Source organism: Trachemys scripta, chromosome 2 (assembly GCF_013100865.1).
Source record: "Trachemys scripta elegans isolate TJP31775 chromosome 2, CAS_Tse_1.0, whole genome shotgun sequence".
In the NCBI taxonomy this organism is placed as follows: domain Eukaryota; kingdom Metazoa; phylum Chordata; order Testudines; family Emydidae; genus Trachemys; species Trachemys scripta.
In genome coordinates this window covers 85,727,588-85,743,670 of record NC_048299.1, presented here as the reverse complement: position 1 = coordinate 85,743,670, position 16,083 = coordinate 85,727,588, and positions in this window count along the sequence as shown.

The window sequence follows — 16,083 nt, the reverse complement described above, 5'->3', positions numbered from 1 at the left end:
GGTAATAGCCAAGGTGACTCAATTTTGGCCAACTGTTACAGTTTTCCCTCACAGAAAATAATAGCAAAGATTTCCTGTTTGAATGAAAACTGTTTGCTCTTCACTGCATTTTGTGGGGTTTTTAATATAGCATGAAAACTATTTGACAGGTCAATAGAACTAAGCATTGTACAATTCAATACTAAATTGATTAAAAGGCTTCCTTGAATCTCCTTTCTAACTAGATAAAAGTGGAACATAATGCAACAGAAAGTAAACATGTAAATGCCAAGTGAAGAAAAGTCATTATTTAGCTCGCAGATTATAGCAACGACGTTTTAAGAGCCGAAAATTAGAAATGAAGACAAATGAGCTACTGATTTACTCTGGAAGAAAAAGCCACATTGTTCTGCATACCCCTACTCTTGTGATAGGTAACACTGAAAGAAGAATACAAACAGAAGATTATTTTGTTTGTTGTTGAGAAGTGAATGCTGTCTCCTGAAAGTCTGCTGAGACAAAATGCACAGACAGGATACCATGTCTTTGGGAACGGTCTTAACTCTTCAAGCACAAATGTTTGCCCACCAGATTATCAGTACCAAAGGCTTATTCACAATCAAGTCTATAATATGGACAAATTATTCAGTTCACTGTATTACATTAAATATCTATTAAAAATACAATATACTGTATCTCTATCACTCAAGAACTACATCAACACTTTGTTTAAAAGTTTGGCTGTTATATATGTATATGCTTCCCCCTCCCCCAAGCTGAATTTTTTTAGTTAGAGAATGCAAATAAAGAGCAAAATCTCAACATAAACCATATGCTTGTCAATAATGTAAACCACAAAAATAATGCAGGAAATGGGAATAAAATACAGTAAATGCTGAAATTAGAAAACAAGGTTAGAAATAATGTAGCTGGATTTGAAAAAATTGCTGGAGAATTTTATGAGCAATAATGTTGGTAGTCATGTTAAGATAAGTATAATCAAACTTTATTTTTCAGCACAAAAAGCTTTTATTTTGAGAGTCAATTGGCCCGATGGTTATATTGTTTTTGGATTTTCCTCTTTGCAGTGGTAAAATGTGGGTTTTCCTCAAAACAAGTCCATATACATACAGTGTGCACACTTAAAAAGTTCTACCAATTTCAAAGATTTTATGAGGTCTAATGGGATTCCCCATTTTAAAGATAAGGGATATCTCTGGAACTGGTAGAATCTTTCATACCAACAGAATTCTTTAAGTCTTTCCACTGTACACGTATCAGACTTCAGGTCTTGATGTGAATACAGTTGAATGGCGCAAGTGTAGGTGCTTTCCAGTTCCACCAGGATAATCTCTGATAGTTTAAAGGGGGGAAGGAACAAAGCATATTCATGGACACAATTACAGATCGCACTCAATAGCAAAAAAAGGCAGCACTAGCAGAAAGCTACACTAGTTCTGCTCTATGATCAGATCTAGATGTCAAACCAGATGGCCATTATCCATATTATAATACCATTTAGCTATTAGAATTTGTACTTGAATTAGAATAATAGACTTTTACTTAGTTTAAATTCTGACTCTCAGTCTCAATAGGTGTTGATAGTGGCATTATCAATTATATTAAAGTGAGGATAAACCTAGTCATCTAGGACAAACTAAAATCAAGAGAAAAAGAAGGGAAAACCCTGTCACAATAGTCCAAAACAGAGCAAGAAGGTTGCAGATAAATTTCTTTAAACAAACATAGCAGCAAAATTATTTCATTTTCATTTATACCTGAGAGAAAAACTACACCTGAAAATTGGGACAACATTTTCTTTTCAGACAATCAGATCTGAAGTCTTAACTTATTATCGTCAATTACGTGTATTGCTGTAGCACCTAGCCCAGTCATGGATTAGTGCCTCACTCTGAAAACACATAACAAAGAGATGAGCCCTTCCCCAAAGAGCTTGCACTTTAAGTATAAGACAAGAGGCAAGAAGTGAATACTACAAGACGACAGGAAAGTATACAGTAATAATAAGACAATACAGGTTATCATGAAAAATCAGTGGTAACAATTTACCAACTACCTAACCACTGTCAAGTTTTTTGTAAGCATCATGGCAGAGGAGACTTAAGGAAGGACACATTAAGAACCGGTGAACAAATGATCATTACCAAAAAAAAAAAAAAAAAGGCCTAGTCTGAACTGCAGGCAGTCAGAATTCCCCTAATGCCCTCCTTCCAGAATATACTCAGAATTGGTATAAGACACTGCTTAAATCACATGAGTTCTCTGCAGAGCTATTAAGTAAACTAATCTTCAAGAGTAACTATTTTCATACTATTTCAAGGAATCTGATTCCAACAGTAAAACCTAGAATTCTGGGTGGAGTGGGATTAATGTGTAAGTAAGGTCACGCTTTTCTTTCTCCATCAGAAATATGCTTGTCAATTCTACACAACTGGGATATAATCAGCAGTTAGTCTTAGATTAGAAAGGGAATGGAACCATGATCTGTCCAACAGGAAAACACTCCTTTTCTACCACAGCGTGAAGAACAATCTCCTGAAGCTGATAAATATGAATTCATACTGCTTGGTAAAATGTGTATGAATGCCTATGGCAGCGCTACGTCTCTCATCCAGGGGAGCATACATAGCATATAAATGCATATGACTGACTCTTTCCTGGGGAGTGTTCTTTACTTTTTATCAGTATCTTTGCTCTGGTATTTTCCTCCTCTAAGGAGCAACTTGTGGTTCACTGTATTCGTTGATCTCAGTTGTAAGGACACGAGAAGTGAGACAGATATTTTTTGAAGGCTCTAGTCAGCTGACATATATTTTGGGTGCTCTTTTTACATCCAGTTTGTGCCAGAGTCTCTCTTGAGAATGTGCAGAAAGATGAGCATCAATTTGGCTTGGAAGCAGAGTGGCATTCTTAAATCCACCTTACTCTCATACAAGATCAGTACTAGCCATCCATTGACTGTGCCCCTAACTCCTAAACAAGTGTTGCTATTTTTTGCCAATCGAAAAAGTGGTTTTGATGGGAAAACAATACCTTATGGGAATACTTTAGTGATCTTGATGGAAAAATCTTGTAAGCTCAAAAAGGGGTATGTACAACTAGCTTTAAGTTCTAGAGGAAATCAGTTCACTAAGTTCATCAGATAATTTCTGAAGTGTGCAAACTGTAGGTATTTTTTAGAACTCGAATAATATGAGGATGGCTAGATAGCATGTAGTACCATAAAGCCTTTATCATGAAGTTGATAGCTGCTACTTTAACTATTAAATATCTGGTACATGGTCCTGCAGAAAGTCCCACTTCTAGAAACAAATGGATATTAGAGATTGTAGGTTTTCTCTGGCTAGTGCTGTGGTCTGTGCACCAATATAATGAATGGTAACCAAATTAGAGAATATGCTCTCTATAATGCAGCAGATCTTTTTCTAGATGAGGACTGTGTTAGTCACATTTCTAGAGTAGGTTTATACTTCTATTCTCCTCGCCCTTTCAGTGATCTGTTCAAGGATGAAGGGACTGAATGACAAATTGGAACCTGATGTATCAGGTCCAGTCTAGATAGTAATTTTATGGATCCTTGCACAGCTATCTGAATGTTCTTGGATAACTGTGGCTAAATTATTACGTGGCCTGCCTTTTGAATAGGATGGTCTATTCTAGCCATGCAAACAGTCTAGAATGAGAACAATTAGTCCCAGTTGTAATCAATCTTTATAAAACATCCATGTCTCCACCTGAGTGGTACATGGAGGTAGACTTTTTCTTTTAAGGTTGATCCAGGCTGTTAAGTTAGTTATGAATGTCAAAAGTGATTGCAGGTATCTGAGATAGGGCATGTATTTGCTCTGTTCTTATAGTCCACGACTGTTTTCATATTTCCTAATTTCTGCTGGAGCATGAAGAATATTTATTTAGTAATTCCTAAAGACCAGTTGGAGGAAATGCTTTTGTGGGCCTATTTCTAGCAAATACTGAATTGTGATTAAGATTTTTGAGTGGCTGGTGTGCATGTGAATGTATGAGAGATACAGAGGTGGGTCTTTCAATACTGATAATTATAGGTATCTCCTTGCAGAGTTATAAGTAAGTTCCTTGTATGCCTTTGGTAATAACTGCAATAGTATGCGTCCATCCTGACTGAAATCATGACAGACTACTCCATATCCGGAGTATCTGTCTACTGCGATTCATTGGCCAGTCACTGTATGGATTTAGGATTAGAGGAAGCTTTATGGATGTATTTTGATTGACTTTTCGCTCTCTTAATGCCCTGATCTACGACTGCCTCTCTAGTATCCTTGGTCCTTTTTTTTTGATAACGGAATTGTGATGGACAAAAGGGAGCTGTTGTATTCATTGCATAATCTGTGTGCGGTGAACTTGTTTGTAGCTGGCTTGCAAGCTATATTGTTTTGCTTCCTTGCACTGGAATCAGCTAACACCTCATCTATCTCCCCCCCCCCCCCCCCCAAAGCCTTACACTGGTAAATTTGGCTAAAGTAAGGTGCTGCTTGGCTTCTGCAACCACTGTCAAAGCAGTCTGCATGCATACATGCTGGTAGCTCTGGATCTTGCTGCAGAACTTACTACATCCAGCAGTGTGCCTGCCACAAATGAGGCCAGAAGTTCAGTGATGCTCGGTGAGATTTTCCTGACATGGAGAACAGCTGTTGGGCCATGATATATTTACTCTGGTGAAACAACTGAAGGAAATGGATGCTTGAAAAGATCTCCTGAGGCCTCACAATGCATCTCAGGACAGCTTTTATTTTCATGGCAGTGGTGTCCTTAGGGAATCACTTCCCTTCTATTATGATAATATTCTTTATTGGACCATCACTACAACATCTACTTAAGGAAGCATGATGTATGAGTTTCTCTGTTTCTGGGACCTGTGAAACTTGGAACACTGCCTACTCAGACATCTGGATTTAATGGGTTGCTCCCATTTCTATTTCATGGCGTTTTCCACTGCCACAGGGAATCCCTATTTCTCCCTTTGAGTTCAGAGAAGCATTTACCTGTTGGCAGTTTAATCCTCTGTAAGTATATGTTTGGATTCCCAGATCCCCTATAGCCCTTTTAGCCATAGTTTTAAACTGTCTCAGTGTCTGACTCTCCTGGTTCTGATTCTGATAGTCTCGCCCTCCTCAGTTGAGAAGGTGAAAGAGAATACCAAACTGCTCTTGTGTCGTTACTTGGACTTCTTAGTTTTGTGGGTTTTGCTACATTTAGATTCCTTTTTCTTTGTTTCTTGCCACGCAGGAGCTTAAGGGGTAGCCAGGGGCTCTCCTATGCCCCTTTCTAAATTTAATCTGCTGCTTCACCTCCTGGGTAGAAAGCCTAGACTCTGTGTATATCAAAATCTCATTTTGTTGAAAGATCCAGTCCAGAATTATTGAAATAGGTCATACCATGGTCCTGGCAGCATCTCAGTTATTTGACTTGGGCAAGGGTGAGAGTACAAAGAGGACAGTACACTCAACAGGTCACACGAAGAACACTGAAGGGATTATTTTACAAAGTCAAGGAATCCTTACAGGCAATCAAGGACTGCTTCAGTTTTCTTACTTTTATTTGCTGAGTCAAGTCCCTTGAATTTTTGTCTTGCTGGGGCTGTTGATGTTGTCTGATGTACAGCAATCTCCTTGCCATCTGTACAGACACTTGAGGGAGAACTAACATCATTATTAATTTATAAAATTAAGAAAGATATTTTCCATTGACCAGAAGACAAGGAATTTCACATCATATCTGTAAAAATGGCAGCACTTTGTTGAAAACAAGTGATAGTAACTTTGTCTATGATTTGTCAAAATGTTTGCCTGATCTCCTGGAGCAAGGTTGAGATGGGGGGAGCATCTGGCTTCTTCCTTGGACTCATTAGCAGACAACACTGTCTTTGTGCACTGGGATGCATGATAGATACATGTTACTAGATAAACATTTGTTGTGGAAAAAAAATCTGCCCCTAAAAAGAGGAGAGAATAACCAAAGGAGGGTTTAAAGCAATGGCTAAGAATCCTTGCCATTTGCCCTACAAAAGAAACAGTAGCCTATTGCTGCCTTAATCATTCCTGCCTTTAAGGGAAGACCATTTGAAGACAGTTGCCTTGGTGACTGAGTGCTAATATGGCCTTCTGGAAACAGATCTTACTGCCTTTGGTTCTTGAAAGAGAGCACCTACTTAGCCATGGTGTATTAACAGACATGAAACAAAATTTCACAAGATTGTTGAGAATGTTTCCATCTTATTTTCTCAAACAAAGCCAAAGATACCCAATTTTATTTAGATGTTAACATTCCATGGTATTATTTGCAATTAAAGTACTGCAGCACTTTGCTAGTGTGAGACAACCAGAAAGAAAAACTGACTAGTCTGTTTTCATTGTCCGCAATGAATGTAATGCAAAAAAGTAAACTAACTGCATGCAAAAAGTGAAGAGTAAAGTTATGTTTTAAAGTACCTTCAGTTTTAATTATTTTAAAAGTGTTACTAATTACATAGGTAAGGAAATTTGTTGGGTGTTTTTAATATTAATTTTAACCAGTGTTCATTTAAAACAGCAGTGCAATATACTATAAAAAAATCATGCTACCTTGGCTCTACAGATCTTTCAGTCAAGAAAAAATATCCACAGGATTCTCCATTGACATTATTCTGACTACTTTGAAAGAAATGAAATCAATAGAAATGAAAGGGATTCTGTCATGGACTGCAAACGCATGAAGCACATATCGGGAAAGAGAATTTTTGTTCATCAGTGATATCACTAAGCAGTCTAGATGAAAATTGTTGTGAAATGCCACAGTGCATTGCACATTCAGCAGTTACTACACTTTAGGTGCAATCACACACTAAAGAAGATTAATCTAATTAGCTTAACAAGGAGAAGACTGAAGTAACTTGATCACAGTTATTAAGTAAATACACAGAGAGAAGATTTCTGATAGTTGAGGGCTGTTTAACCTAGCAGACAAAGACATAAGATCCAATGGCTGAACACTGAAGCCAGACAAATATCAGACTAGAAATAAGGTGCTTTTATTTTTAGTGAGGGGTAATGAGCCATTGGAACATCTTTCCTAGAGATGTGGTGGATTCTCCATCACTTGAAGTCTTTAAATCAAAACTGGATGTCTGTCTAAAAGTTATGCTCTAACTCAACCAGAAGTTATGGGCTTGATGCAGGCACCACTTGGTGTAATTCTATGGCCTATGTTACACAGGAGCTCAAACTGCATGATCATAACGGTCCCTTTTGGTAATAACATTTGTAAAACTATGAACATATATATCTGACATAGGGTGGTCCTGCCTGGAATGATCCCCCTTGACAGGCCGCAGCATGACAGGTGCACTTGCCTCAGTTTCCCCTTACAGAGTCCGCCCCAACGCCCAAACAATCCAGCTTTTCTTAGTACAAATGGCCCTTGTGGGTTAATTTATTACAAAAGGCCGATGCATGTAAGTCATAAAAAGAGTCCCACAACCACCGTTCAGAATTTCCCCAGCATAGCCCAAATAGTACATGCAATGTACAGCCCCAGCATCTCTCACCATGCTCCAGCTTTCAGGACAGCCCTGGCATTAGAACTCTTCTGTCTCTCTGCCAAGACAACCACCCAACCCTTCAAGAGTGGAGTGCAACCCTACTCTTCATAGCAGGAACCACCACAGCCTCTCTGCTGGGAGGCCATCTTAACCAGGTGAGCATCCCTCACTCCCCTCTGCCCACTTACTGTTCCCCTGGTTCCAGCTCTCTAGCATGGAGACGTCAGCAGGTAAGCCCCTCTCTGCTGCTGCTGCTGCTCCCCTGTCTTCAGCTTTTTCTAACCCTTGGCTCCAGCACTCCAACTTACAGCCAGCAGTCATCGCCCTCTGCTGCTACTCCTACCTTCAACCCTTTGAAGCCCTCTGGCCCAAGCTCTAGCTTGAAGAAGTCAGCCAGTGAAACCCTCTTGTTCCCCTTGCTTTCAGCCTTCCCCCGGGAAACACCTTCTGCTTCCTACCTGGACTTTCTACACTCCCCTAATAGCTTTCACCTGCCTGATGCCTACTTAGGCAGCTCTGATTCACCAGGTTTGTCTCTCTGGGTCTCTCCCTGACCTTTTATAAGCCAGATATTGGCCCACCCTCTTATTTGGCCAAACAGGAGCATCTGCTCCAGCACAGGGAACTGGACCTACTTTAATCAACCCTGTCATAGGCACCCTGTGACAATACCAAATTAATTTGATGCCTGCAAACTTTTTTATTTATTTATTTATTTATTATTATTTTATAGCAAGCAGGCAAAACCAAGAAGACTTCTGGAGGGAAAATATACTTTTTTTCCCCCACCAACCATAGCACGAATAGCAGATGAATGATGAATAGATTGGAAAATACCAGAGGAGATAGCCAAAGAGGGTAAGGATTGTTTGTAAACCCTTCGGGGCAGGAAGCAGCAGGTGAAAATGTATTGTAATACAGGTTAAGTCACCACAGGATTTCACGGGTTCTACTAATCCTTCCTTCCTTGCCCTGCAGAGAATTTGTCCTTTTCAACTGTGTCCATGAAATTCATAGTTAAGAATCAGAGTGAATTCAGTGCTTGATTTGACTTGGTATGTTTGCCTACCTTACTCAAACCTCTGTTATGTACCATTTTCTCATGAAGCAAATTAATTGTAGAAAGAGAATGATTTACAGATATTTATTGACATTTGCAGATAGTGCTCAAAATAAGTGCTGAAGTTCCCCCTCTATGGAGCTTCTGCCACATATATACATGAAATACACAGTGTGGAGTGGTTAGAGTGCCTGGTTCACCATAGTTACCAAAGAAAAACATGGTGTCTTGGAGGGGAAGCTTAATATATGTAGGAACTTCTCAGTCAAGAAGTTCAGTAGCTAGTGCTTAAGGCATGGCTTTTTGTGTTTATGTCCTTACTCTAACATGGTGTCAGAAGTAAGTGAATCCCTCTTTTTAAAGAAGGAATTTGGGAAAGCAAAGAGACCACCAGAGTGGGGAGCAAGTGGGAAAAATGGAAAATCAGGGAGGAGACCTGTGAAAGCTGCTCCATGAAGCAGACAGAGCCCAGTATCAGTGCAGCAATGGAGCCCATGGCTCTGTAATAGAAATTTAATTTTGGCAACTCCTGCAGCTGACCTTGCTGGATCCGGAGAGCTGAGCAATTCCAGGTGGCTTTGGCTTTAACAGGCAAAGCACAAGAATACCAGATAAATTCCCCGATATTTGCCAAGGGTGAGGTTGCTGCTGATAGCCTATGTACCAAACCGATGAGGAGAAGAAAGAATAAACTAAAGTGAAAGAGGCTTTGGATGCCCATTTCATACACAGATAGAATATTATATATGAAAGGACCAAATTTAATAAGAGGAGCCAGGATGTTTTTATTACTGCAGTTCATAGTCTTGCTGAACACTGCAAATATGAAACATTAAAAGAAATAAAAAGAGACAGGTTAGAGTGTCTTTTATGCCAACAATTATGTAGAGCCCTGAATAAGCTCCCATCAATGGAAGAAGAAAAGACTTCCAAGAAAGATGTTAAAGACTACAGTAACTTTGCTCTGACAGCAATTCCAGCATCTGGGGTATGTAATTGTTGGGTCACTGCCCAATTAACCCCATATTACCAACTGCCACTGCCTAGTTATATATCTTAGGAGTGCTGGAAAAATATTTGCAAAAACCACAAAAAGTAATCTCTATAGGCTTATGGACAAAAGAAATGCAATTTAAAATATCTAGGACTAAAGAGGAGTTGATAGAAACTGAATGGTGCAAAAAATCAGGAAGGGAAAAGACTATCTCACTACACTATGCATGACAGCTTTGGTACCTCCACTCTAAAAAGTTGTTATAGAAGATATAAATTGGGTGGAGACATCCCTGGGACTTAGTCCGGATTTACTCTAGTTCAACTGATCTCGAGAGTCTGGACTGTACATATATATGCTAATTAGTGAAAACAGCAAAGCTACGATTCCTGATAGGTTAAAAAAATATGGGTTATGCAAAGAACATTGCTGTCCAAAAAGCTTAAATCATTCTCCACAAGTTTTTAACAATAGCAAACATTGGCTGAAGGAGTCAAGAAATGTTGAAGAAGTGAGGTTCTTACCCACGAAAGCTTATGCTCCCGATACTTCTGTTAGTCTTAAAGGTGCCACAGGACCCTCTGTTGCTTTTTACAGATTCAGACTAACATGGCTACACCCTCTGATACCATTAGCCTTGAGAGAATTATACATATCAAAATTAATTCACTTACAACATATATTTAATCTTGACAACTTTCAGTCAGGAAGGGATCCCCTTACACAAAGTGGAGCTCTTTGTGTTAAAGAAACAAAAATTTGCAACAAACAAAAAGCCTCTATCATGCTTTCTTGTCAAATTAGTGATCCTATTCTCTTCCTTCCCACTTACACCGAAATTCTGTTCTAACTTCGCTTGACATTAATTTCAATAGGACTATTTGGCATTTAATAATTTCTTTTGCCACCATGTTTTCCTCATGTTATTCTGCTTTAGCATATACTGTGTCCATATTCTCTCTGTAATTCAGTAAGATCATTAACTCAAGTTTACAGCATTCCATAACATAGTCAACTATTTTAAAAATAACTATTTCTACCTTCACTACCTTCTACTTTACCTACTCTTTCCCCAAATTAAAACTGTAATATGAGATTAATTAAAAGTTGAGTATGGAAACAACTTAGCTGGTAGCTATGATATCAAATGTAAAAACAAAAGCAGATAGCAAAAAGGCATCTCCTAGCGAATGTTAACTATAACATCAAAAATTTGACTATAATAGAGAAGGGGTGGTTTTGTGCAGTGAAATTCCTATTATGACATTATTTGGTAACATCATGGGAACCATAAAAATATTTATTCTTTGATTAGGTTCCCATAGACCATTATATTTATGAGGGTCCTCTATCAGTCATAAAATTAAGCAGTTAATAGTGACAGAATTTTTTCCTTTGTAATTTTATAAACAAAGAGGATTTTAATAACTGTAGTGATAAGACATCTGAGTCATCACTCAATCCAGACACCATACAACCATAATATCACAACTATCCTGCACTGTATGAACCCTTTGAACCTTTTAAATTAGCCTGGATAAATTCCCTGCCCTCCCAAAAGGATTTCCTATTGTAAACATATGCTCTATCACAAACTCAACATGTTTAGAATCTCTCTCTCTCCAGATCAGTTTAAGCAAGTCAAAAAAAAAAAATCAGTGGAATAACTCTGAAGGGGCTTTCTTTTTTTATTTTTCCCACCTCTCTAATCCATATTCTTGTTCTCCTCTTTAGTAAGCTAATAATAAAAGAGATAGCCCTGCAAAATATTCATCAGTTCTATTAAAAAAACCCACAAATGTTTATTACCTCAAGACATCAAAAAATACTATTGTCGTAGAATTTTTTCCTCCAAAACCACCCAAAACACAGTTTAAAAAAAATACATTTTAACTTCTACGAGTAAAAATAGATGGATTATATAAATTAAAGAATAATAGGATGTGCCATAGAGCTCTACTTTAACTGACGCACTCTGAATTGCATATACATTCTTCCACAATATCTTGAATATGGGCTCAATCCCACTCCTATTGAAGTCAGTGGCAAAATTGCCATTGATTTCAATGAGACCAGGATTTCTCTCTATTGAGTTTTGCCATCAGCTTCAATGGGAGAAAGATCAACACTGTTTGTTTTCCGTCAGATAAAACCAGCAAATTTATCAAGTCAAATAACACTGAATTTTTAACATGAATCTTGCAAAGACGGCCTTATAGCCTCATTCTAGTGCCAACTCATTTAATTTGGTTCAGTTCCTGATGTTATGCTCCTTGGACTAAGCAGATGTCAGGAGTTGTATGGAATAAAAGAAGCAATCACAGAGAAAAGTTTTGCTTTACTAGTATCAAACGAGAGTGACCTTTCCACTCAACTAAGATGTCCAAGAGAATCTCACTTAGCCCTCCTTGGCTGGAGTTTTAGTATTAGTATATAAAGTTAGCTAAAAGTATAATGATAGCCATGATACAGGGAAAGTCTATGCTACAGTGCTACATCGGCGCTGCTTCACCAATGCAGCTACACCGCTGTAGCACGTCTGGTGAAGACGCACTATGCCGATGGGAGAGAGTTCTCCTATCAGCATAATTACTCCACCTTGGAGAGAGTGTAAGCTATGTCGGCAGGAGATTGTCTCCCGCTGACATAGTGCTGGTGTGTACAGCATGAAACTTGCGTCGCTCAGGGGGGCCTTTTTCACACCCCTGAGTGACGTAATTTAGATCGACTTATGTGGTAATATAGACCTGCCCACAGCTCCTAGGGATTGAGAAGGGGAAAAGAGAGGTATTTTCAGAGATCAGGATCAGTCCTGGGGCTGGTTTTATTCAATATCTTCATTAATGATCTGGAGGATGGCATGCACCCTCAGCAAGTTTGCAGATGACACTTAGCTGGGAGGAGTGGTAGATACGCTGGAGGGTAGAGATAGGATACAGAGGAACCTAGACAAATTAGAGGATTGGGCCAAAAGAAATCTGACAAGGTTCAACAAGGACAAGTGCAGAGTCCTGCACTTAGGACGGAAGAATCCCATGCACTGCTACAGACTGGGGACCAAATGGCTAGGTAGCAGTTCTGCAGAAAAGGACCTAGGGGTTACAGTGGACAAGAAGCTGGATATGAGTCAACAGTGTGCCCTTGTTGCCAAGAAGGCTAACGGCATTTTGGGCTGTATAAGTAGGGGCATTGCCAGCAGATCGAGGGACGTGATCATTCCCCAATATTCGACACTGGTGAGGCCTCATCTGGAGTACTCTGTCCAGTTTTGGACCCCACACTACAAGAAAGATGTGGAAAATTTGGAAAGAGTCCAGCGGAGGGCAACAAAAATGATTAGGGGGCTGGAGCACATGACTTATGAAGAGAGGCTGAGGAAACTGGGATTGTTTAGTCTGCAGAAGAATGAGGGGGGATTTGATAGCTTCTTTCAACTACCTGAAAGGGGGTTCCAAAGAGGATGGATCTACACTGTTCTCGGTGGTACCAGATGACAGAACAAGGAGTAATGGTCTCAAGTTGCAGTGGGGGAGGTTTAGGTTGGATAGTAGGAAAAACGTTTGAAGCACTGGAATGGGTTACCTAGGGAGGTGGTGGAATCTCCTTCCTTATAGGTTTTTAAGAGCAGGCTTGACAAAGCCCTGGCTGGGATGATTTAGTTGGGGATTGGTCCTGCTAAACGGCATACATTAGGATGTTTATACACCAATGCGAGAAGCCTAGGTAACAAAATGGAGGAATTGGAGCTCCTGGTCCGAGAATCGAAACTGGATATTGTAGGAATAACTGAAACGTGGTGGAACGGCAGTCACAACTGGAATACAGGTATGGAAGGGTATGCGCTGTTTAGGAACGACTGGAACAAAGGTAAAGGTGGGGGGGTGGCATTGTATGTCAATAATGAGATAAGCTGTAAAGAAATAATAGTTGATGGAATAGATAAGACGGAGTCCATCTGGGCAATACTCACACTGGGTAAAAGAACTATTAGAGCCTCTCCAGGGATAGTGCTTGGGGTGTGCTATAGACCGCCGGGATCAACCCAGGATATGGATAAAGAACTATTTAATGTGTTTAGGGAAGTAAATACTAATAGTAACTGTGTAATTATGGGGGACTTTAACTTCACGGATATAGATTGGGGAACAAATGCTAGTAGCAATAATAGGGCTCAGATGTTCCTAGATGTGCTTGCTGATCAATTCCTTCATCAAGTGGTAGCTGAACCGACGAGGGGGGAGGCCATTTTGGATTTGGTTTTGGTGAGTAGTGAGGACCTCATTGAGGGGACAACTTGGGCTCCAGTGATCATGAGCTAATTCGGTTTAAACTAAATGGAAGGAGTAACAGAATTAAATCAAAGACTAGGGTTTATAATTTTAAAAAGGCTAATTTTAACAAATTAAGAGGACTGGTAAGGGAAGTGGATTGGGCAAACATATTAATGGATCTAAAGGCAGAAGAAGCCTGGGATTATTTTAAGTTAAAACTGCATGAGCTGTCGGAGGCCTGTATCCCAAAAAAGGGAAAAAGGTTAGTAAGCAAGAGATTTAGACCGAGCTGGATGAGCGACCGTCTCAAAGGGGCGATTTGGAAAAAACAGAAAGCGTACAAAGAGTGGAAGAGGGGAGGGATCAGTAAGGACCTTTGTGAGGTCAGAGCATGTAGAGATAGAGTGAGAAAAGCCAAAAGCCATGTAGAGTTGGACCTTGCGAGGGGAATTAAAAGCCATAGTAAGAGGTTTTACAGCCATATAAATAGGAAGAAAGCAAAGAAAGAAGAAGTGGGACTGCTGAAGACTATAGCTGGAGAGGAGATTAAGGATAATCTAGGCATGGCACAATATCTAAACGAATATTTTGCATCGGTGTTCAATGAGGCCAATGAAGGGATTAGGAATATTAGCAGCGTGACAGAGGGGGATACAGGAGGGGGGGATTACCGTATCCGAGGTAGAAACCAAACTTGAACACCTTAATGGGACTAAGTCGGGCGGACCGGATGATCTTCATCTGAGAATATTGAAGGAATTGGCGCGAGAAATAGCAGGCCCCTTAGCGATAATTTTTAATGACTCTGTAAACTCGGGGGTTGTTCCTTTAGACTGGAGAATAGCTAATGTGGTTCCTATTTTCAAGAGAGGGAAAAAAAAGTGACCCGGGTAACTACAGGCCTGTCAGTTTAACATCTGTAGTGTGCAAGGTCCTGGAGAAAATTCTGAAGGAGAAAGTAGTTGAGGACCTTGAGGTCAATGGCAATTGCAACAAATTACAACATGGTTTTACCAAAGGCAGATCGTGCCAAACCAATCTGATCTCCTTCTTTGAGAAAGTAATGGACTTATTAGATAAGGGAAATGCGATGGACCTAATATACCTAGATTTCAGTAAAGCGTTTGATACTGTACCGCACGAGGAATTATTGGTTAAACTGGAAAAGATGGGGATCGATATGAAAATCCAGAGGTGGATAAGGAACTGGTTAATGGGGAGACTGCAGTGGGTCGTATTGAAGGGTGAACTGTCAGGTTGGAGGGAGGTCACCAGTGGAGTTCCTCAAGGTTCGGTTTTGGGACCCATTTTATTTAATCTATTTATTACTGACCTCGGAACCAATTGTAAGAGTGGGCTGATAAAGTTTGCGGATGACACAAAGCTGGGAGGTATTGCCAATTCGGAGGAGGATTGGGATATTCTGCAGGGAGACTTGAATGACCTTGTGAATTGGAGTATCAGAAATAGGATGAAATTTAATAGTGAAAAGTGTAAGGTGATGCATTTAGGGATGACTAACAACAATTTTAGTTACAAGCTGGGGACGCATTGGTTAGAAGTAACGGAGGAGGAGAAAGACCTCGGGGTCCTTATAGACCGCAGGATGACTATGAGTCGACAATGTGACGTGGCGGTGAAAAAAGCCAATGCGGTCTTGGGATGCATTAGGCGAGGTATATCTAGTAGGGATAAGGAGGTGCTGCTTCCGTTGTACAAGGCACTGGTGAGACCTCATTTGGAGTACTGTGTGCAGTTCTGGTCTCCTATGTTTAAAAAAGATGAACTCAAACTAGAACGGGTACAGAGAAGGGCCACTAGGATGATCAGAGGAATGGAAAACCTGTCGTATGAAAGGAGACTCGAGGAGCTCGGGTTGTTTAGCCTGACTAAACGAAGGCTGAGGGGGGATATGATTGCTCTCTTTAAATATATCAGAGGTATAAATACCAGGGAGGGGGAGGAATTATTCAAGCTCAGTACTAATATGGACAAGAGAACGAATGGATATAAACTGGCCGTGGGGAAGTTTAGGCTTGAAATTAGACGAAGGTTTCTGACCGTCAGAGGGGTGAAATATTGGAACAGCCTTCCGAGGGAAACGGTGGGGGCGAAGGACCTGTCTGGTTTTAAGATTAGGCTAGATAAGTTTATGGAGGGAATGGTTTAATGCGATAATGTGATTTTAGTCAAAGGAACAGCG